This window comes from Triticum urartu, chromosome 5A, assembly GCF_056163025.1.
Source record: "Triticum urartu cultivar PI428250 chromosome 5A, HENAU_Tu73, whole genome shotgun sequence".
Lineage (NCBI taxonomy): Eukaryota > Viridiplantae > Streptophyta > Magnoliopsida > Poales > Poaceae > Triticum > Triticum urartu.
The window spans coordinates 664,883,492-664,908,121 of record NC_141877.1 but is presented as its reverse complement, the minus strand read 5'-3'; the positions used below and the strand labels follow the sequence as shown (position 1 = coordinate 664,908,121).

Below are 24,630 nucleotides of genomic sequence, written 5' to 3'. Positions count from 1 at the left end.
ATCCGCTGGTTTTGACACCGACAGACACCTTCGCTCCGGTCGTCAAGCCCGACACGAAACGCATGGTTCTCCACCTTGCGTTCTCCCGTGCTTGGCCGGTGCACCAGATGGACGTCTCCAACGTCTTCCTTCATGGTCACCTTGAGGAGCAGGTCTTCTACCAGCAGCCCACTGGGTTCGTTGATCCGGCACTTCCCGACCACGTGTGCCTGCTTTCGCGGTCCTTGTATGGACTCAAGCAGGCTCCGCGCACTTGGTACCAACGCATCGCGGCGTTTCTTCATCAGCTTGGGCTCCGCTCCACTCGCTCGGACGCATCGCTCTTCGTTTATCACCAGGGCTCCGACACGGCCTACTTGCTGCTATATGTCGACGACATCATCCTGACGGCATGTACGGCTGGCCTTTCAGTCAGCTCACGGCTTGTCTTCGCGCTGAGTTCGCCATCAAGGACTTGGGTCCTTTGCACTACTTCCTCGGTGTTGAGGTGGTGCGCCGTCCGGATGGTTTCTTTCTTCATCAGCGGAAGTATGCTCATGAGCTCCTGGAGCGCGCTGGCATGCTTAACTGCAAGCCCGTCGCCACGCCTGTTGATACGAAGGCCAAGCTCTTTGCCACGGATGGTTCCCCTGCTTCGGATGCTGCTTTCTATCGGTCTATTGTTGGTGCTCTTCAGTACCTCACTTTGACTCGACCAGAGATCCAGTATGCAGTGCAGCAGGTGTGTCTTCATATGCATGCTCCTCGGGATGTTCACTGGGCCGCTGTCAAGCGGATTCTCCGCTACGTTTGTGACACTATGGATCTTGGAGTCACGCTTCACGCCTCCGCCGACATCGCCTCACAGCCTACTCCGATGCAGACTGGGCGGGCTGCCCTGACACCCGTCGCTCCACCTCGGGCTATTGTGTCTACCTTGGACCCTCACTTATCTCGTGGTCGTCCAAGCGGCAGCCTACGGTCTCTCGCTCCAGTGCTGAGGCTGAGTATCGTGTGGTGGCCAACGCCGTCGCTGAGTGTTCCTGGCTTTGTCAGCTGCTTCAGGAGCTGTCTTGCCCTGTTGACCGTGCCACGGTGGTCTACTGCGATAACGTCTCGGCGGTCTACCTCTCCGCTAACCCGATGCATCATCGACGGACCAAGCATATTGAGTTGGATATTCATTTTGTTCGGGAACAGGTGGTTCTTGGTCATATTCGTGTTTTACACGTCCCTACTTCCCACCAATTTGCAGATATCATGACCAAGGGCTTGCCTACGGCGTCATTTGAGGAGTTCCGGTCCAGTCTTTGCGTCAGTCACGGTGCCGCTTCGACTGCGGGGGGGGGGGGGGGGGGGTGGGGGGTGTTGAGGATATTATTTGTGCATGTATATTGTCTTTTGTACATTAGGCCCACCTCTCTAGTTTATTGTATAGATTGAGGTAGAGGCCCCACATTGTACTCATATATACCGTGCACATTGCACTGAATTAATACATCGTGCAATTCTCACATCCAATAGTCTTGTTAATCCCAAGCCAAGCAATATTAGGCAAGCACTCTGTCCCATTTTTTGAAGTGCATTGCTTGCACACTACTCAGTTTTTGGTTTTGCCTCATTTTGCACACTGATGTATCATGGCTGACGTTTCTGTTCTTTGCTCAAGTGTACAAAAGGAGTACAAGGTGCAGAAAGACTAGGACGTATCATGAGCAACTAATTAACATCGTGGCCTATAATTAGGATAACTGAGATGGTGCGAATCAGCTCTGATGGAGTAGTACATTGTGAACTTTTCGAAAAACAAACTGGGGCATTGTCGCACTGACACGACAAGTGTGGTAGTTGAGGCGTAAAGACTGTAGAAAATTATGGACATGGTACTTGTTAGTAAGAGTATCAAGTTTTTAAGACTGTCAAAAATGACCGGGCTTCAGTACACATACATATATAGCGGTGCTAAGAAGGAAGCAGTTAATTGACAAACCATACATGCAGGAAATGATGCAGAAACCTATGACAGTAATGCCCGAGACTCACCCCAACTGTCAAGGATGGGTAACTTGTACGAAGATCCTCAACAGCCTGTTAGAAGATTTATACTCCCTTCATTTCACAATCTAGTGCCTATAGATTTTTTCTGAAAGTCAAACTTTGTCAACTTTGACCAAGTGTATAGAAAAAACTCTCTACGCCTACAATACCAAACATGTACATTCTAAAAATATAACTTATGATGTATTCAATAATGTGTATTTGGTATTCTAGATGTACCTATTTTTCTTCATAAATATGGTCAAAGTTTGTAATGTTTGACTTCTGAAAAAATATATAGGCACTACATTGTGGAACGGAGGGAGTATCAATCAATCAAAAGCTAGCAAGCAGCAAGGATAATGGTTAAAGGTTACAGTAAAAAGTTGCAGAAGAAGGGTGAGAAAGGCCCACCTCCAGCACGCAGACGCCGCCGTGACCGGCCGCTCGGTCTTTGTTCCGGTGAGGCCTAGCGCCAAACAGGTGGTGGGCCGCTGGGCGTGCACCACTTGTTTCGGATCCCCTACCATTGAAGACACATTTCTTGCTGATTTGAACTTGTATCCTGGACCCTGCACCTACCCGTGAGTAAAAAATCGAGAGAAAGATTGCAAGGACTGTATCAACAAGGTAATCTAGAGCTTAGGTAATACGAGTAGTTATTTTTTGGAGCGAAGCAGTCACTTTAGAGAGGAATATACTCCCTCTATTCATCTATATTGGGCCTAATGCGTTTTTTCGAGAATAACTTTGACCACATGTTTTTCAATCTTCTTCCTTCTATGCTTAGAGTAAGTGGAAATGACCTCCTTCGAAGCCAGCATTGAAGTTGGGTGACGACGACTATGCTTGCGTCGTAGGTGACAACCTATGCTTGCGTCTTGCGTGTTGGCCTGGCCCTTGGCCCGTTGGGTGTGTGTGAACATCATTGAAGTCGGAGCAGTACTGCAGACAGTCTGCGGGCCAGTGCGAGGTAAGGCCGGACCAATGCCTCGTCGTACACACGCAGGCGTGAGCTAGTGCCCAATGCTCTATCTAGTCTTACTTAAATGAACCCACCTGCCAGTTGGATCACTCCCTTTGCTCCATCCCACTCTCCTCCTCTCAAGGCTTGAAGACGCCCGCCATGCCAAGGTTTCTAGCACGCCATCTTCCTCCTCGCCCATGCGTCTCCAGGGTCCGACCAGAGAGCAGCTGACAGACATTCTTCTCCGCCTTTCTGCAGCTAGTGCGCTCATCTTCTCACGTGGAGGAAGTGAGTCCATGACCATCTCTTCCTTTATTTATGTCTTCAATTGTTTTTCTGGGAGGGGGGGAGGCTAGTGAGTCTACCTTCTCGTCCCATACCAAAAAATATAGTGCTTCTATATTCTATCAAATAAAGTGCGATTAGGCGCACATTGTAGAAAAGGAAAAGCTTTAATACTGAGCATTTTATTGTTACAAGATCTGTTTGTTGGACTGTTCATGCTTCGCATTGCTAATTTGCCAAGGAAAAAAATATGTTTAATGTTCCCTCGTTCCCACAAATCAAATCATTCCCTCCATTCATAATATAAGAACGTTTCTAAAGCTTTAATACTGAGCATTTTATTGTTACAAGATCTGTTTGTTGGACTGTTCATGCTTCGCATTGCTAATTTGCCAAGGAAAAAAATATGTTTAATGTTCCCTCGTTCCCACAAATCAAACTATTCCCTCCATTCATAATATAAGAACATTTCTGACAGTATAAAAAACGCTCTTTTATTACGGGACGGAGAGAGTAATTAGCTAACACCTAGCTTTGCTTGCTGCTTAACGGAAGAAGCTGCATGTTCTAATTAAAGGGATAAGTATATTTTTCGTCCCTCAACTCTTTCGGAAGTATAGAAATGGTCCCTCAACTGTAAAACCAGCAAAACTTAGTCCCTAAACTTTTAAAACCGAATAATTTTAGTCCCTCGTACCACTTTCGGTGGTTACTATCCCACGGTGGTTTTGTGTGGGACCCTCCTGTCAGTTTGTGAAGAAAAACATTAGAGGGATACACTAAAATACGCAGCAGTGGGATTTTTCGAACGATCGACGTCACGCTGGGAGCTCCCGTCCACAAGCCAGCTCAGCCCAGAGCTATTTGTGTTCAGCAGATAATTTTTTATACGTACTACGTAGCATGTATCACATATTCACGTTACCTTGTCTAAAAAAAAAACATATTCACGTAACCTGATGGGCTTGCGATATGCGTGCGCCGTCCGCGTGCCGCGATCTACCGTCAACTACAGCGTCTCGAACTCGTCGTGGACGAGCACCGCGACCTGGACGTCGTGCATGACTAAGCCCGCATGTCAGCGTTGCTCTTCTACTGGATGCTGCACAAGGGCTACTACTCCTTCCGGTCCTTTTTACTCTGCATGTTAGATTTGGGTCAAGTCAAACTTTGCAAAGTTTCACCAAATATATATTAAAAATATCAATATCTACCATACTAAATATATATCTCATGAAACTACATTTCGTAATGAATCTAACAAAATTGATTTGGCATCGTAAATGTTAATACTTTTTTCTATAAATTCAGTCAAAGTAAAGATGCTTTGACTTCAGACAAAACTTATATGCAGACTAAAAAGGATCGGAGGAAGTACATGACAGATGGCGCAAAGAATAAATGCTGTGGATATCCATGTCAACGTAGTAGCTCGGTGTTTCAGATTTGTTGGTTAGCTTGAGTGTGCAACTGACGCGACGTCTGGAGTTCGAATGCCTCTGTTCTTTTTATATCGCAGGTTCTTATTTATTTCCCATGCCTCAACTCTCTCAATATTTGGTCAAAATCTTGGGTGACTGGTCAAGTTTTGGACAAAAACCGTGTCCACGTCAGACAAAACCGTATGAAGCAATACGAGGGACTAAAGTTATCCGGTTTAAAAAGTTAAGGAACTAAAGTTATCCAGTTTCAAAATTTAAGGGACTAAGTTTTACTGGTTTTACAATTGAGAGACCATTTCAATACTTTTGAAAGAGTTTAGGAACGAAAAATATATTTTTCCCATTAAATAACAATGCCTTTGATTGATTTTTTTCTAATCCCGTCAAGAACTGATATACTACCTCTGTCCCATACATTGTCCACCGTCGTTCTCCTGGGTGGCTTCGTCTCCGTGCTGGAGAACAAAGACTTTTGGTGTCTCACAATTATCACCCTCGTCCAAACAGCCGGGTAAGTCTCCTCACTATGTAATTTAGTCCGGTCAGCTTTTTACTAGACTAATGAAATCGTGAGACATCTGACGCAATTTGGGTTATTCCACACATTTCAGACAGAGACTATGGTTAGACGGAAGTAGTTTTAAAATGTTGATAAAGTATTACATGGACTAGGAATAATTGTGATTCAGTGATTTTTTTTTATAAACTTGTGGTAGTGCTTCTTTGCCTTGGCGTTTTTGCCTTTCTGCTGAAAATATGTTGAACCACAAGTTCACAACAACATACTAGATATTAAGGGCCTTATAAAATGCCTCACAATATCCAAGAGCTTTTAGCCAGGAGTCTCTAAATGTGTATTTCTTTCTGCAGCGGTCACTTTTAACTTACAGCTATTTGTATTCTTCTTCTTCTTGGAGAGGGACACCTTCTCCAAGTCTAGGTGTTGATTGATGTTGATGGTTGATGCTTAGTGCTTTTGATCAACAACTTTTTTTCGTATTTTTAATAACATTGTATACCTTGACTCCCTCTTGACATGTGTTGCTGCAAAAGGCGGGTGTACTTGGTATCATTATAATATCAAAGTATTTACACGAGTTATCTTTTGTCGATCCACCGTGGGAGGCTGGAGAAAGGAAGGGAGTTTAGAATTACAAAGGAATACATTATAAGAACTTTGAGGTTGACTAAAACATTACTTTGAACTCAAATACAATTATTTTGAAATTGGAAATTTCTTCTATTTATACTGAAATTGTATCAAGTTCAGAATTTTAAGGTAATTGTTTAAAATTTCTTACGGACTTTAGAAAATTCTAGTAAGTTAGAGAATTCATATTAGTTATATATATATATATATATATATATATATATATATATATATATATAGACACACACACACACACATATATATAAGGTCGCGCTATTCGTCACCCAGGGGGAGGAATAGCTATTCCTCACCCCAGCCCATCCGTTGCAACGCTGCATGCAAGACTTCAGTCGAACGAATCAGTTTGCCAACCACCTGCGCCATGGACGTAAGATTCCTTTCATTGAAAGTAAGTTTACGGAGACTCCCATCCCCAGCCAGCCCACACGCCTTGGACCACTTTTTTTTTTGCACGCCTTGAACTACTAAGATGAAACGTAAGACTTGTTCCATAACGATGTAATTTTACGGATGCCCCAAATCCCCAACCATTGTACACGTACCTTCCCATGGCCATTTTAAGAAAAAAAAGACTATGTAACTGAGCCAGCATAAATTAGCCTATAATCTACAAATATTCGTTTCTGATCCCGAGCCATATTATCTTCTTGTGATTGCTGCATTGTACCGTGTAATCTATCGTTAAACTTGGAATATTGGAGCCACTTCAAAACAGAAAAACCAGCTGGTGTAAATAAGAGGGTTTTCCTAACAATCAACACAAATAAACTAAAACGTCGGACGGAAAGATGTGTGCGACCAACGGTTGACAATGGTAAGAATTCTCCGTGCCAATGTAAAATAAACATTTGCCGACATAAGTATTCTTGGTGTAAATATCATTTTTTAAGCCTTCCGATGTCATTAGATTGCACTGAGAAAACATGACACCACATAACAACTGTAACCAAATGTCACAAAGCGCGGACTCATGCACATAGAATAAATATTGTAATTAATCTATGTGGAAAATTATACAATGCAGATAAAATGGTTTTCGACTGCTGTCATTCCGTGTGATATATGTGCATTTAGGTTGACACCTCCAGTCTTAGCGAAATCCAGCTTTTGTAACAAAAATGTTCTTTTGTAACAAAAATGTTCTTTGGGATTGACCATGTTCGTAGAAGTATTAGCTCCATTGTTGTGCCCATATCTGCATCCTCCTGCACTGTATATGCCTGCAAATGTGGCTGCATCCTTGTTAGTTCAACTCACAGATGCTCTAGCAGAAATTGCAAACATTGGAACAAGGATATGAATATGATTCATAGTAGCATTGTTATCGGACAACCAAGAAAAAGATTCTGAATCGCTATCCGAACCAAAATGGGTTCTTGGGAATTTTAATTTATACTAACGATGTGCAAGGAGCCAATGATATAGAAATGGAATGTGATCAATGTACAATCACATCAACTCTTGTTTTCATAAGATTGAGAGGTGGCGTACTAAAGAAATATCATGCAGGAAAGTTCAACCATTCGACAGCTGTTTCGTTATAGATAAAGATGGCACTCGCTAGCCAATGTATTTTCACCCCCACATTATCTCTGACATCTACTAATTTTTTGGTGGATGTTAACTATGAACATACTCAAATCACACATAAACAAAGAGGAGAGCCGATTAAGAAAAGCATCAGAAGCAAGGGATACACAAAAAACAGAGTTAAACAAGTAAACCAATGGATTAAAGGGGAGACACTGCACATACCAATGTAATTTACAGTCGTACACAACCTATATCACATGAGAAATTTATCACAAAGGTGTCATTGTTTGAAAAAAATTGTCAAAAAAAGTGCAATCCTTTGAAAGGAATCCCTTGAACAAATCTCTGAAGAGAACGAGTGAACATATCATGGAGAAGATGAAAACAAATACTCCCTCCGTTCCTTCATATAAGATGTATTGTTTTTTGAAAGGTCAAATGAGCACAAGTTTGACCGACTTTTTATGAAAATATATCAAAATTCACAATATGAAATTTATATCATTTGGTCCATCATGAAAAGTAGTTTCAAATTGTATCTACTAGGTATTGAAGATATACTTATTTTATTCTATAATCTTTGTCAAACACTTAAATGGCTGACTTGCACAGAAACCAATACACCTTACATTCTGGAATAGAAAGAGTATATGAGAAAACACTTACATCAGGAAGTTGATGCGTCAGTGAGCCAACTTTTTCTTTTATTTATACAAGACAAGTTGTGTAGGCAGTCTTTGATTAGTCAGCATCAGTAAAATAATATAGATAAGGCACCTTACAAGCATCTTTAGAATATCAACCTGTAATACACAAATGCTTATAAGTGGACCTGACCTCCCAAAAAACTGATAGAGTTTCTGAAGGAAATATAAAAGGTGAATGGAGGAAAATTCCATAGAAAATTAGGGTCGTGGTAACTCTATGAGACGACTGCACAGATAGTAAGCCCATAATACACAACAGCTGGAACGATTTACCTTGACGGCCGAAATCTGACGCAAAACCTGTATTTCTGAAACAAGCAACTGCAAATGCTAGGTTTGGAGCAATGAAAATTAACTTGACCATGAAATCTTATACGAGAAAAGTAGTAGAATCGAAACTAATGGGTTCAGGCTCGAGCTCACCTTAGGCCACAACAGGTCATAACGCGAACACAAACAACAATGGTTGAAGCATTGTTTGTAAATAACAGAAACTTGAATAAATAGTAAGAATCGAAGTGGACTGAACTATAGAAGTAATACAAGTTACCCTGTATGTTCAGTGGCCAGGAATTTGGTGCTGGGTATTCATTGTAAAAAAAATTGGCAATGCAATGTAAATGTATACTATATCACCTAAATCACTAAGCTCCCTGGGGTAGAAAGCCCCAGGAGCGATTTGGCTAAATCTGCTCTTTACCTCAAAAAAAAATTTGTACCGTGAAGCTTCCTTTGGAGAGGATCAAACCCATTTGAGAAATCATACTCTTCTCAATAATCGTGTACAAAAATTGATATGTAGGATAACTGCCTATGTAATCTATTTGCTGCTCATTTGAGGCAGTTAGGATGCTCCTAAGTGTCTATGTTAATTGTTGTTTGCAGGTTCAGGAGCATACTTTTCTAAGTCCATCAACTGTTGCTGCTATAAATTCACAACCAATGAGTTAAGGTGTGGATTAGAGAATGGGGAAATACTCTTACCGTATAAGGCATACTATAAAGCATTGCATATCAGCTTGGAAGCACTGCATCTTTGTGCCTCTCTTTGATATAAATCTTGGAAGCACTGCATCTTTCACAAGATGCCGCAGCGAAGCGCGTGGAACGCTTCTAGTAGAAAAATAAATGTGCAATAAGCTAGCAATACCAATGAGTCAATATATCAGTAATTGTAGCAAAACATCATTGTGGCACAAATAAATAGTTAAATACACGCGCCACAATTTAGACCAAGGCAGCAGCCGCAGCCGGTAAGTTATGCCCATGATACTATGTCTAAGTTCCTATATGGATAGGGAAAATAGAATCCTAGATTTGGACAGGACGGGAGGAGAATTACAGGGGCACAAATCCTGACAATGAAGCAAAGTTTGGAGACCTCACCGTGACATCGACGTACCCGGCGAGATGGAGCAGCACCGCCGTCGCCGGGGCAGGAAGAGTTCGTAGTCGTTGCATCCCCGCTGCGTTTCCAGGTATCCAAGAACCCGGAGAGCTCACGCCGTTGAGCCTGCACCGTCATGGAACCATCACCAACCACGGCGCCGCCCGAGACCTAGGCAGCCGCCGAACGTCACGCCGCCCATCTGCTCAGGGACGAACACGAGGTCGAGCCCACCAGCCGAAAACCGTTTGCAGCAGATTAGAAAAGGACGGGGAGGTGGGCTGGGTTCGATTCAACGCACGACTATGATACTATGATTTTTTTTCGAGAAAAGACAACGAGGTAATTTTACAGCGAGGGGCGGTGGGATTTTTTCCAATCGAACGACGGCCTGGTTGGACGTAACGTCAGGCTCATTCCATCGACCAGGGTGAAGAATAACTTATTCTTCATCCTGGGTGTTTAATAGAGTATATATATATATATATATATATATATATATATATATATATATTTGGTTATTTGGTTATTTCCCATCAACAACCAACTCAATTGACGATAAGCCATGGAACAAATGGTCTTGGCATGCGGTATTTACTTTTGTTGTTTGTCTGAAAGAACTGCCAGAGCGTTCAGTTATGAATTAACATTTTGTTAGCTTGAATGAGGAGATTATTTGGACTTTTGTTACTTATATTTAGCGGTTCGGTCCTCCTACTGATACCGTGTAATTGTGTTTTTGTATGGATGTACATGTCATGCTGAAATTGTAGTTTTGAATTGTCATTGCTGAAATGGTATCATGTGAACTGTCATGCTGAAATTACATGGGAAGTGTTGCCAGTTTTTTCAATAAATAAATATGCTTCATGTTGTCACATGTAGAAAGAGGCAGCTTGCTGTGAAGTCACTTGCTTATATGCCATGAGAGCTGACCTGTCTTTGTACACACAATTTTTTCACACCCTTTAGCTGCGTCTGGCAAATTGGTATGAACTTGTGTTTATGCGGTGGCATATAAGCAAAGTGCGTCTGTTTGATGGCGATTCAGCAAACTGGGAGTTTGTTGGTGGCAAATAAGAAATTTGCTGTAATAGCACTGCAATACTGTACTTAATAACCCCAAGCACGGAGTATTCTGTGGTTTAGTACCTTTTTTTTTATTTTTGCTGGCTGGTAACATACACCAACTTATAATATTATCATGGACTGACTGGTCTAACTGGAACTTGTATTTCTATGCACAGGGTATTTGATGTCTCTCTGAAAGAGAAAATGAGATATATTGGGACATCACGCTATGGCCTCCAGAGTGCTATATATGCCATGCTGATCAGGAAAAACACTAACGGTGATAGAAAAAATGCTAATGGCGATGGGCCCTCCGTGCCACGCCTAGTGGTAGGGCTGATTGTATGGTTGGTTCACCTGCTGGTGGTCGCTGTTATATTGTTGCCTCTATCGGTTCTCTACCTTGAGGTAATATCAGTGCAAGTCATAGAACTTGTGCTGGATGTGCAGTTTGGTTCTAAAACTTGTAAAATACGAAATTTTGGTCACTTAACTTGTCTCAATGTGTAAATACGGTGCTTTCTACCATTTCAGGATGTACGGCCTGCATACGTGGCGTGCCAGCACGGCATAGGCCCGCCTATCAATGACCGAAAGCATTTTTTTTCTAGATAACTCCCTTTCATTTTATTTATTTACACACAAAATTCCTCAAATAAAATTTAAAACTGCAACAATAGGGATTTGATCCCACAATCTGCAGCCCAGTTACTCACATACATTACCACCAGACAAAGTTGGCTAGATGCTTAGTATTTACAAAAACAACTATATATCCTATAAATATGGACTGTACAAATTATACTAAATTTTAAATCTAGACGGAAGACGCGAGCACCATGGTTCGAACCTGTTACCTTCTGAATGAAGGTCGCGTATGAGTGGGATAACCTATCACACTTCATGTTTTAAATGGACAAACAACATTTATGCTGTCAGACCTCGCAAATTTTATTTTTATGTTGTCAGTTCTTATGTCATGTCTATCCAAAACTAAATTATGTTTTTTCTAAATTTTCTGTGGAATAGTGAAACTTTTCATCGTGATGTAGCTTAAGATTACTTACTATATTTAGGTTGAGCTGGCAGTATCCCTAGTAGATAATAAAAGGGTGGCTAAGACTACAAATTTGCACACAGTACCTAACTTTTAAATATAGCTTTCCTACAAAATAAAATTTATATATAGCTGGCTGGACTTGGGGCTCATAAACTTGAAACTATACAACACAAAACACTTTTATCTATATTTATCTCTAAGAAACAAAATCTAGTCTGTCTTCAGCTAATTGTGAACAATGTAAAATGCAAAGGTAACATAAAGAAAAAACAAAATACATGAGAATATAAATTGTTAATTTTTTTTAAAAAAATATATGTTGTTTTCTTACATAAGTAAAAGAAAAAAAAATTAGACAACAAAGATTTGGGTCCCTTTATAGTAACAAGTGTCATCATGGTCGGATGGTTAGCCCATGCACATGCAGCCAGCCACCAGCAGGACACAAAGGTTTGAACCATGGGGCTCACAATCTTCCGTTCAGATTTAGATATTATTTTGTATGGTCTTCAAAGGACATATCATGTATAGTTGTGAAAGTTTAACAAGAGTCATGATTAGTCTGGTGGCTATCCATGCTAGTCGTTTAGTAGGGGATCATTCGTTTGATTCACACTGCGGTGTCTTTTTTTCATTTTATTTGACTGATTTTGTACGTGAGTAAATAAAATGCAAGGGAGTTATCTGGAAAAAAAATGCTTCCAGCCGCCACTGACAGGTGGGCCTACGCCATGCTGGTAGGCCACATGTGCAGGCCATGCATCCAGATACGAGAGGAAGCACCGTATTTGAATGCGCGAACAAGTTATATGATCGCAATTCCGTATTTTGCAAGTTTTAGAACCAAACTACACATCAAATGCAAGTTGTATGACTTCAAGTGATATTGACTCACTAGTAGGAAACGGAGCTTTAAAACCAGTTCGTAAGGGCCTTTAGTGCCGGTTCCATAACCGGCACTAATTGGTGGGCACTAAAGGCCCCCCCCTTTTAGTACCGGTTCGGCACGAATCGGCGCTAAAGTGCCATCACGTGGCGTGAGCTCGCGCCCTGGTATGGGGGACCTTTAGTACCGGTTGGTGTTACCAAAGGTTTTTTTTTAATTCTTTTTTTTGAAAATTTTGGAATTTTTTTATTTTTATTTTTTCGATTTTTAATTTTTCTGAATTATTTGGTGATTTAGTCTCTAATCACCTCTCTTAACTGCTCAAGTGTGGATCACTCATTCCAAATCATCTAACTTCCCGACCGGTCACCCATCCCTCTCATTACTCCAGCCCGAGCACGTTTAACTTTCGGGTTCTATTCTCCTTCGTTTACAAGTCTGCACTTGTTGTTTTTCTAACAATAGTAAGATGCCAATCCTATTAACCCTCAGGAGTTTAGCTTGAGCATGAAGTCACACATTTCACTGTTTGAGTTTGAAACTATTATTCTAAAAAACAGTAATTATTTAGTAACACTAATATTTCTTGAATAAGTTTGACCATAGTTTGACCACAGTTTGACCATAGTTGGCCAGATTTGACCAAAATTCAAAAAATTGAAATAATTATTTAGTAACACTAATATTCTTGAATAATTATGTAGTAACATTAATACTTCTTGAATAAGTAGTTTAACCAGATTTAACAATTTTTTTTAAAAAAACTTAAATTTGACCATATCTTTTTTTCCTTTTGGAATTTGAGGATTCTAAAAAATTGCAAACAGGCCATAGGCCGTCTCCACCGAATGCGGATTTTCGTGCTGAACTTTTTGATATATTATACGTTTTTTTCCGACATCGTATGCAAAAGTTATAGCCGTTTTACATTTTCCCTACACTTTTTGCAAAACATGTCCAAATTTAAGTTTTCAAATTTTCCTAACTAGTAGATGTAGTAATATAACTACCTCTCGAAGGATTTTATTTTTTGAAGTTTTTATCATTTTCTTTTGATTTTTTCAGAACTGAAATGGCGACACGCGCGGGCGGGGGGGGGGGGGGGGGGGTGTAGAGTTTTAAAATTGCCCTATAGTGCCGGTTTGTGTCACAAACCGGTACTATAGGTCAGACCCCTTTAGTACTGATTCGTGGCACAAACCGGTACTAAAGGTTAGCCCTTTAGTACCGGTTTGTGACACGAACCGGTACTAAAGGTGATCGTGGGGCCCCGGCCTGACGCCAGCCCGCCATCACCCCTTTAGTACCGGTTCGTGACACGAACCGGTACTAAAGGTTCAACACGAACCGGCATTAATGCATAGCCGTTCGAACCGGCACTAATGATACCATTAGTGCCGGCTCAAATTTAAACCGGCACTAATATGCTTCACGTTTGACCCTTTTTCTACTAGTGACTCCTCTATCTTTGTGGGCTGCTCTTCACCACTGGGATTTCGGTGTGGTGTCTAATACAACGTGATTACGGCCGCAAGGCGGAGGATGGATATGCGAACCTGCAGCCGGCCCTGAATGTCTTGTACTCGCTGGCTCTGTTCCAGGGTTCGCTCTTTTGTTACAGGTTAATTTCGTCTTTTTCTTGCTCCTAATAATTTGGCTTCTCGATCGATGTCTCAGCTGGATTACTTTCTCTATAATAATGTCAACAATCAAAACTTTCTTAAGTTCTGGTTGTTGTTTCTTAAATTTTGGTTGTAGTTTCTGAAGTTTCGATTAGAATTGTACTTTTGCGTTAATTGAGGAATATGTCTATTTTTTTCTGGGTCTAGAACCTGACTATATAACTCTTTGCATTTCATTCTTGTTGACACCAGTCGTACATGATATTATCTTCATGACTATATATGTTTTCCTGTATCAAAAAACAGGCTGTTCTCGTCTTTTGCGCGCAAAGGGCTAGCGAGCGAGGTGGCGGAGAAGTACAAGATGAATGGCGGTGCGCACAAATCGGTGAAGAAGTACTTGCGGGAGACCATGATCGGGTGCGAGAAGGATCTATTATTCGTCAAGGGAAGGAACCTAGTCACGTATGCCGTGGGAATGATGAAATCTGAGTCGTCTAAAAGCTTTCTTTCTGGGGCGAGGATTTTGGACGCCCTCTTGGAGCACCCACTGCCACTGGAGGAGAGCACGCGCTCATAGCAGAGCTCGTCGGCTCGGCGTCCTCCACCCATGTACTCGAGAAACTGCTCCGGGCACTGGATTCCAGAAGCCCACATGACGAGAAGATGAGGGGGGTCGCCGCAAACATAGTGGCGCACCTCGCCGGCAAGATCCGTCTGAAGCGATTCCCTCGTGCGATCCAGTGCATAGGCTCGCTGCTTGAGATATCTCAGGGGCAAGCTGAAGACGGCCACCAGTGTGCGCCGTCTGCTGACTACGACTACAAGAAGCTCATGGAGAAAGGCCTGGTTATCCTCGACGGGCTCGCCGCCGATGAGCACAACTGCAGAGTCCTCGGCGACGCCGAGGGCCTGCTCGCCAAGGTCGTGGCGCCTGTAAGCTGCGACCTGCTCCACCTCATCGACCATGATGCCTGGTCAATTGTGGTGGCCGCGTCACTGCAGATCATGTGCCGCCTCGTGGCTGCTCCAGGAGAGACCGGTGCCAAGCTACGTAGCCAAATCTCTAGCAACAAGGAAGGGACCAATAGCATGGAGGGGATTCTCAAATGCGACGAATGTGAGGAAAAGCTCCAGGTCCTGACCATCAAGATCCTCACGCAGCTGCCCATGGATGTGGATGTATGTCCGACTGCTGTGAACACAGAAAGCAGAGGAAATTTTGTCAAGATGCTCCCAGACATCTTCACTTGTGACAGTAAGGACAGCTCCATCAGAAAATTGGCAGGCGAAGCACTGGTCATGTTAAGGCCTCCTTTGGTTCATAGGATAGGAATATTATAGGAATAGGAACTTCATAGGAAGTGAGATGACATGCATCTCAATTCCTATAAAAAAAGATGCCATTTGATGCATAGGATAGGAATTTTTTCGTTGGGTCTAGGCTAATGTTTTTTTCCTTTGAACAAGGATTGGACCCTATCCTACATAGGATTAGGAATCCATTCCTACAAACCAAAGGGCTTCATAGAATTTTTTTTTTTGAAAATCCTATCCTATGAAATTTCTATAAGATTCCTACAAACCAAAGGAGACCTAAGTCTAAACCAAAGTAATGTTGCCATCATCTTGAGGGCAAATGTCAATGTGGTCCAAGATCTCACCAACATCCTTTTAGATGATAAGGCTTACAACACACATCGAATCAATGCAGCTGAAACCCTGGAGCATCTGTATATTCACTACAAAGAAAATGACGACCATCACAAGAAACTCAAGGAGGCCATGGAGGGCATCATGCGAAAGGTATTGAGTATCAGATACCATTTGCTTTATTTTGATTTTCGTCTCTCATATGCCAGATTAAACATACTTTTGTTATCGTGGTAGGTTCTCCCGAAAATACTTTCTTTTGGGTCAAAAAAGAAAGGAACACCAACAGAAAAAGGAACATAAAAGGATGTTGGTCCTTTGCTAGGCACGGGCGACGTAGAAGCCCAAGACGGTGATGCTCCAGAAGATGATGGCCGTGATAACAACACTTATGCGTGTCGACAGAACGATGACAAGCATGTGGGAAGGAAATTGCATGCAGCTTTATTATCTCTTGCTACGGCAATATTCGATAAATTGACCAGCCAAAACCATGATTTGGCTCAACTGGTCAACACAATTTCTCCTGGAGATTATCCGACTAGCTTCGCCATAAAGCTCAATGTAATGGTGAAAGCAAACAGTGACCCCACAGCAAGCTGTCTGAGGATAATGAAGAATACAAGCAGGATGGTCGTGTCAATGATGAAACACAATGGCAACTACCTGGAAGAACACTTGGTGAGCTTCCATGACTTGATAGACTCTCTGTCCACTGCTTGCAAAAAGATGGCGTGCCTCGAAGTCTCTATGATTTTCTATAGCTCGAATCGTGGCGCGGTGAAGCCTGGCAGAACTCTTGCTTCTCTAGTGAAAGAAGCGGAGGAGCTTCTAGGCCAAAAGGAGCCAAAACGGCTGTGAGCTATCTCTGTCCATGAAGTCATGACGCTATTCTTCATGGTGTGTTGGAACCGGAACTGCGTGCGCCGTGACACTATTCTTCATGGTGTATGTTATTTGTTTCTGAAAGACTAAATTGAACGGCCGCTGGTGCAAATGTATGAGTGAACTTGTGAGCCTAGGCAACCTGCATTGTCTTTCATAGAACTGTCACTAGTAGAAAACAGGCCTATTGTCCCGATTCGTAAGGGCCTTTTGTCTCGATTCCTGAACCGGGACTAAAGGGTCGGTACTAATGCCCTGTCCCTTTAGTCCCGGTTCAGTCCAGAACCGGGACAGATGAGTCTCCACGTGGCCTGTGCGCGGAGCCCAGACAGAAGAACCTTTGGTCCCGGTTGGTGGCATCAACCGGGACCAATAGGCATCCACGCGTCAGCATTTCTGTGGCTGGGATTTTTGTTTTTTTTAAAGGGAGGGGGGGGGGGGTTGTGGGGTTTTGGGGGGTTAATTTAGGTGTTTCATATATTGTGTTAGCTAGCTATAATTGATATAGAGAAGTGTCCTCTCTTATGTTCATGCTTGGTCGACGCTACATACTATACATATGTATAGAGAGGACTAGACACACTAGCTAGCTAGTAAGCAAACGAAGGAAACAGAAGATCGTCATGAATATATATGCATACAGAGAGAAGTGATATCGACCACCTCTCCTTCTCCGAGAGATTGGTCGAACAACAAGTTCTCGTATATCTATCCGACACTACCGGCTACATATATACAATAATTATCTCTTACAAATATAATCTCCTAACATACGGACGCATGGTCCACATAGTATTCTCCGTCTTCAGCGATCACGTGGTCAAGAAAGAATGCCGCCAATTCCTCTTGAATTGCTCGCATGCGAGCTGGTGCTAGGAGTTCATCCCGCTTCCGAAACATCTAATTTGAAGAAGGGGGTCAATACACACACACACATATATATATATGAATGAATGAATGAAACTCAACACAAATGATGGTAATAAAATAAAATTGTGAATATTGTTATTTACGCACTTCATATTGTTCGTCAGAGTAGCCCCGCTCACAAGTCGTGTGGCGGATGGACTCGCAAATGTAGTATCCACATAAATCATTCCCTTGTTCCTGCCACAACCACTTTACAAGAAATAGAGGTCAATAAAACTGATAAGCAAGAATGCCAAATGGTATTGATGAAACTAGCGCTTGAATCACTAGGAGATGCGCGGAACATGCTACTATAGTACTTACTTTCGGGTGTCTAAATTCTAGCTTCTTCGGCAGTACCGGAGCTTTGGTGAATTTTCTCCAAACCCTGCCAGACAAAGAAAACAATTACTTGATATCAGAAATGAACAAAGTTGCTGATATGGTGGATAATGATCGATTTAACTTACTTCTCGAGCATTTGAGTCATGTCCGCATACTCCTGGGGATCTTTTCGTCTCGAGTCCAAGACAATTACTACTCCCTGCTCAAGCTTAATCTCTAGGAGAATATAGTGGAACCTGCGCACACATGCATAACTCATCAATTACATTTCTATAACCTTGACTAATATATAAAGGAAACCGAATATGCACAAGACAGTAACACTCACTTGAAGTTGTAAGAAAAGAGTATTATGTCTTTATTTTCATTTATTACCAACGATCGTAGCAAGTTGGCCTCGGTATCTGCGACATGAAATTTAACCTCAGTTGCATCTATGAGATTTGTGTTAATGAACCCAATATCACCGATTTGTCTTTTCTTCAATTCGACAATCTTCAATCTGCATAATATAGTGAGGATAATTATAAATACATGCAATGAAAGAGCTGAGCTATATAGAGAGACTTAATGACAGAAGTAGTACTACTTACAGACAGTAGCAGGTGACCGTTGCTTTATCGAGGGCCAATTGATTGAAAAACTGAAAGAACTCCTCAAATGGAATAGGCAACAGTTCAATTCCAACGAGGTCATGCTCCTTTTTAACTCTCACATACAAAGTATTCCTCCCCCCAGACTCTCTGCAGATTTTCAAGTACCAATCATGTAATCTTCGCATCATCGTTGATAGAGATCTTTCATCTTTGACGAGAGGCCTCCCGTACTCGTATCTTTGTATCTGCACCTCCAAGAAATCACAATTTTCATCGTTGGGCAGGTAATCTCCAAGATTGCTATAACCGGGCACCATCCTCAGATCATTAGCGACGATGTCGCTAGGCACCTTGAGTGGGGGCACGATTGCTTCGCTTGTTCGCCGAGCTGGGCAATTTGTTTCCCAGCTCGTCGTTCTTTCATCCTTTGATCACTGACAGTACTTCCCGACCGCTCCGCTTCGGCAAATGCCTTTCCAATAATGCGCTCATAGTTGCCTTTCGGCGGAGACTTGGGTGGTTTTGTCAGGGCAGCCAGAGTGCGCTTCACTTTCATCGGATCTACCTTCTCCTTCGGAGGTGGATGTTTCTTTGTTTTCACCCCTTCAAAGAAGTTCCTCACTTCTTCTCGCGCGATCTCGGCGTTCTCCTCCGGGGTCCTCTCGTATGGTAACTTCTCTGGAGTCTTCAGAGAAGGACCGAATCTGTATGTCCTCCCGCCTCTGGCTGTACTGCTAGACGCCGGCAGAGCAGACGGAGCGGCTGTCTTCTTTACTTGCTTACGAGGCGGAGGAGAAGGACTACGACGCGCCAGAGCAGCCGGAGCGGCGGTGGGTCTCTTCCGCCCTTGCTGACGAGGCAGAGAAGGAGGAGGCTGACTGCTCGGGCGCGCCAGCGCAGGCGGAGAAGGAGGCGGAGTGCCACCACGCACCGGAGAAGGAGCCGGCCGAGTGCCCTGATCGTTACTCACCGGAGGAGGAGGCGGTGGAGGCCCAGGCGGAGCGCCCTGACTCGCCGGAGGAGGAGGCGGCGGAGGCGTCCAGTTCGGAAGGTTGATGAGCTCCTTCCGCCATAGGCATGGAGTCTTCAGAGCAGAACCCAGCCGAGTCTCCCCTTCACTGGTAGGGTGGTCAAGCTGGAGGTCCTCAAATCCCTCTGTTATTTCATCCACCATCACCCTAGCATATCCTTCTAGAATCGACTGGCAGTGAAAAGTTGCGCCGGGTTCAGTAGGAAAAACAGAGCCAACAACCGCCTTGACCTTCATATTAATCCATTGCGTCATAAGGTGGCAATTTTGAGATTCCGTGATAGCATCCACGGGATAGCTGGCAGGAGCCGTCAAGACATGCTCCGGCTGAAGCAGCTCGGTGGAAGCCACGCTGCTTCTCCGTTGAGATGGCGGGGTAGCTTCGGGGAAAGCTTCGGCAGTTCGTTTGCTGCGATTTATTTCTCGTTCCTCTATCGCTTGTACCCTAGCGTGCAACGCCTGCAGTTGGGTCCGCTCCACTTTCTTCCTCCTCTCGTGGAATTTGTAACCGCCTGCGTCCGGAAACCCAGCCTTCCACGGAATGGAGCCTGGCGTGCGTCATGTCCGTCCAGGGTGCTCAGGATTCCCGAGGGCCATTGTGAGCTCATCGTTCTCTCTGTCTGGAATGAACGTCTCTTGCTGCACTGCTCCGATATAGTGCTTAAGCCTCTTGACTGGTATTTCCATTTGCTCGTCCGTCCAAATGCACTTCCCTGATACAGGGTCCAAGGTTCCGCCAGCCCCGAAGAACCAAGTCCGGCAATGGTTTGGCCAGTTAATTGTCTCTGGTTCAATCCCTTTATCAACCAGATCATTCTCAGTCTTGGCCCACTTAGGCCGGGCTACGAGGTACCCACCTGACCCCGTGCGATGGTGATGCTTCTTCTTCGCAGAATTTTGCTTGTTTGTCGCCGACATCTTCTTACTCTTTTCCGATGTCTTGTGGGCCACAAATGTGGGCCAGTGATCTCTGATCTTCTCATATCTGCCCTTGAATTCTGGTGTCTCTTTTTTCTCGACAAACTTATTCAGCTCTTTCTTCCACCTCCTGAATAGGTCTGCGATCCTCTTAAGAGCAAAAGACTTGATTAATTGCTCTTTAACTGGCTTCTCCGGATCATCCTCTAGCGGTAGGGTGAAATTTGACTTCAGCTCGGTCCAAAGATCATTTTTCTGCATATCATTGACATAAGACACCTCAGGGCCTTCTGTAGCCGGCTTTAACCATTGCTGGATGCTGATCGGGATCTTGTCCCTAACCAGAACCCTGCACTAAGCAACAAATGCGCTCTTTGTCCGGATGGGTTCAATCGGTTGGCCGTCGGGCGCGATTGCTATGATCTCAAACCTTTCATCCGAGCTTAACTTTTTCTTCAGGCCTCGTCTCTTTACCGAAGTTGTGCTCGATCCGGAGGGCTAGAAAAAAGAACAAAGACTTAACTAATATGTGTACATACCAAAACAATGAATGCATCAATTAGCTAGTCAGCACATGCTTAACTAATATATATACCTGGCCGGACTCGGTTCGGTCACCGGAGCCGTCATCACGGTCTCCTTCTTACACCGACATTGGGTCACCGGAGCCGTCCTCACAGTCTCCTTCTTGCACCGGCATTGGGTCACCGGAGCCATCATAATCATAGCCAGCTGCTTCCAGACCATCGGTGTCGTTGAGAAACAACGAGCAGACGGCATCACTTCCTCGTGCGATTATGTCCCCCAACAACTCTTCTTGTATTTCGTCTCGGGCGGTGTCCATAGTTTCTACAAATATTTACAACATGGCAATTATTATTCAAACATGACAGATGGATATATTAGTGGCAAACGTAGAAATAATATTAATTAGTGGCCTCGACGCTGCTTCTCTAGGGTTTGGGGTGGCCTCGACAATGCTTCAAGGATAAAAAAAGAAGAGGAAGAAGAAAAAAAGAGGAGAAGAAAGAATAGAGGAGTTCTTCTCCTCTATTCTTTCTTCTCCTCTTTTTTTTATCGGGAACGAGGGTCGTCGAGGGTCGTCGACGCCCACGTCACTTGTGGGACGTGGATATAGTGTCCGACACCGATGGCCACATGTATCTCACACCGACGATACTTGCTATTTAGGGTTTCCTCTACCGCTCGGCGACCCTCGACGACCCTCGTTCATAAGATATATAAAACTTTTCTAAGAATGTAACTTTTGCATATATAAAACCTTTTCTTCCTTCTTCTTCCTTCTATTCCTTCTTCCTAAATATATAAAACTTTTTTTAAAATGAAACTAACCTAAAATGTACTAAATCAGAGAACATATATAAATAAAACTTTTCTAATTAAAAATCTAACTTTTGCATATATGTATTTTTAAAACATCATTACAATTGAAAAAATACATACATACATACAAAAAACATGTAAAAAATACATATACATATATGAACATACATAAAAAAATACATATATCTAAAAAATATATATATATATGTTTATATATATATGAAAATCTAAAAACATGTAAAAAATAGCATGTATAATTAAAAAAAATTGCACGGCGGCGGCGGGGGCGGCAGATGCGCGGTGCTCACAGAGGTGGCGACGCGTCGGGGCTGGGGACGGCGGCACGGCGACGGCGATGGGGCAAGGGCGGCGGCGCGACGGGGCAGGGGCGGCGCGCGTCGGGGTGGGGATGGCGGCGCGCGGCGTCGGTGTCGGCCGAGGGTGCGGGCGACGGTGTTGGGCGAGGGCACGGGCGACGGCGTCGGGCGAGGGCGCGGGCGACGACGACGGGGCAGGGGCGACGCACGTCGGGGTAGGGGACGGCGGCGCGCGGGCGTCGGCGTCGGGCGAGGGCGCGGGCGACGGCCGGCGAGGGCGCGGGCGACGACGACGGGCGCGGGCGACGGCGGGGGCGGCGGGCGGCGTCGGGGCAGCCTGGCGGCGTCGATGTGCTCGGCGTCGTTGGGGGCAACTGCGAGGGAAATGTGAAAATTTCCTAAGTGCTGGCTTATATAGCAAAGGCATTGGTCCCGGTTTGTGACACAAACCGGGACCAATGCCCCCTTTAGTCCCGGTTGGTGCCATCAACCGGGACCAAATGCCTCTTTTCAGCAGCCCAAAGGGCGGGAAGCGGCGGCCTTTGGTCCCGGTTGGTGGCACCAACCGGGACCAATGGCCTTGCGCTGGTGCGGTGGTGGGAGTTTAGTCCCACCTCGCTAGCTGAAGAGCTCCCGCACCTGTTTATAAGCCCTACTCTGTGTTCCCTTTCGAACTCCTCTGAACTGCAGGCTTACGGGCCTAATGAGACACTGTAATGCCTGCGGGCCTACTGGGCCTGCTGCGGGCCTAAATCCTGGCCCATGATTGGGTTTTCTAGTCGTATTCAGGCCATGCTGGCCCAGTAGGTGGCATTTTCTTTGTTATTTACTTTTTTATTTCTACTTAGAACTAAAAACTTATAGTTTTTTAGTGATTTCTTTTTTCTTTTAGGTCACAATAATTATAAACTTTCTGTTAGTGCCATTAGTTTTAAAATTTGAATAGTTTAAATTTGAATTTTTTAAAATTTGTGTGAATCACTAGTTTATGAATAACTTTACTATAAAAATTGATTTTTGAGTCATTCTTTTTCCTGCTATTTAATATTACTGTGTTTTATCATTATACTCAATTTGGTAATTTTAGTTAGTCACAACAAATATTGTAGGCATTTTTTTCTTTTTTGCTATTTATTTTTTCATTTCTACTTAGAACTAAAAACTTATAGTTTTTTTTAGTGATTTCTTTTTTCTTTTAGGTCACAAAAATTACAAACTTTCTGTTAGTGCCATTAGTTTTAAAATTTGAATAGTTTAAATTTGAATTTTTTTAAATTTGTGTGAATCAATAGTTTATGAATAACTTTACTATAAAAATTGATTTTTGAGTCATTCTTTTTCCTGCTATTTAATATTACTGTGTTTTATCATTATACTCAATTTGGTAATTTTAGTTAGTCATAAAAAATATTATAGGCATTTTTTTTTATTTTTTGCTATTTATTTTTTCATTTCTACTTAGAACTAAATACTTATAGTTTTTTAGTGATTTCTTTTTTCTTTTAGGTCACAAAAATTAAAAACTTTCTGTTAGTGTCATTAGTTTTAAAATTTGAATAGTTAAAATTTGAATTTTTTAAATTTTGTGTGAATCACAAGTTTGTGATTATCTTTACTAAAAAATGAACATAGATGCACCTATAGAGAAATTTCAACCTAAATTCATAATCAATTTCTATGAATTTCAGAGAAATTCATTATGAATTTAGGTCAAATTCCCTGTATAGGGGCATCTATTTTCACTTTGAGAGGAGTTCAACAAGGCAGAGAGGGACGGACATATAAACCGGTGTGGGCGCCCTTCGGTTGGCGAGGTGGGACTAAACTCTGAGCGCAACGAGGACCAACCCTTTAGTCCCGGTTTGTGGCACATGGTCATGGGCCAGGGGCGAGCCCTATTTTTTTCTAGTTTTTTTGTTTTGTTTTCTGCATTATTTATTTTCTTTTGTTTTTTGCTTCATTTTTTAATTCTTTTTGCTTTTAGTTTTAGAAAAATTGTAAACTTTCTGTTAGTGCCATTAGTTTTCAAATTTGAAAACACTTTTTAGTTTTTTTTGTTTTCTTTGTTGCTTTATTTATTTTATTTTGTTTCTACTTACAACAAAATACTTATTGTTGCTATTTTAATTTTTTTCCAGTTTTTTTTGTTTTGTTTTCGGTATTATTTATTTTCTTTTGTTTTTTTCTTTATTTTTTAATTCTTTTTTGCTTTTAGGTCAGCAAAATTATAAAATTTCTGTTAGTGCCATTAGTTTTAGAAAAATTATAAACTTTCTGTTAATGCCATTAGTTTTCAAATTTGAATAGTTAAAATTTGAATTCTTTGAAATTTGTGTGAATCACAAGTTTGTGATTAACTTTACTAAAAAAATGAACATAGATGCACCTATAGAGAAAATTCGACCTAAATTCATAGTTTTCAAATGAACTCTGAAAAAGTTGGCATAGCATACTCATGTGTTACAAAGTTGGCATGGTATCATCAT

The 24,630-nt window shown here is 42.6% G+C and overlaps 1 pseudogene; it reads left to right on the top strand.

Moving 5' to 3' along the window:
• The first annotated feature begins 391 nt into the window (after positions 1-391).
• Positions 392-16,103, top strand: LOC147973876 (uncharacterized; annotated as a pseudogene).
• The last annotated feature ends 8,527 nt before the right edge of the window (positions 16,104-24,630 follow it).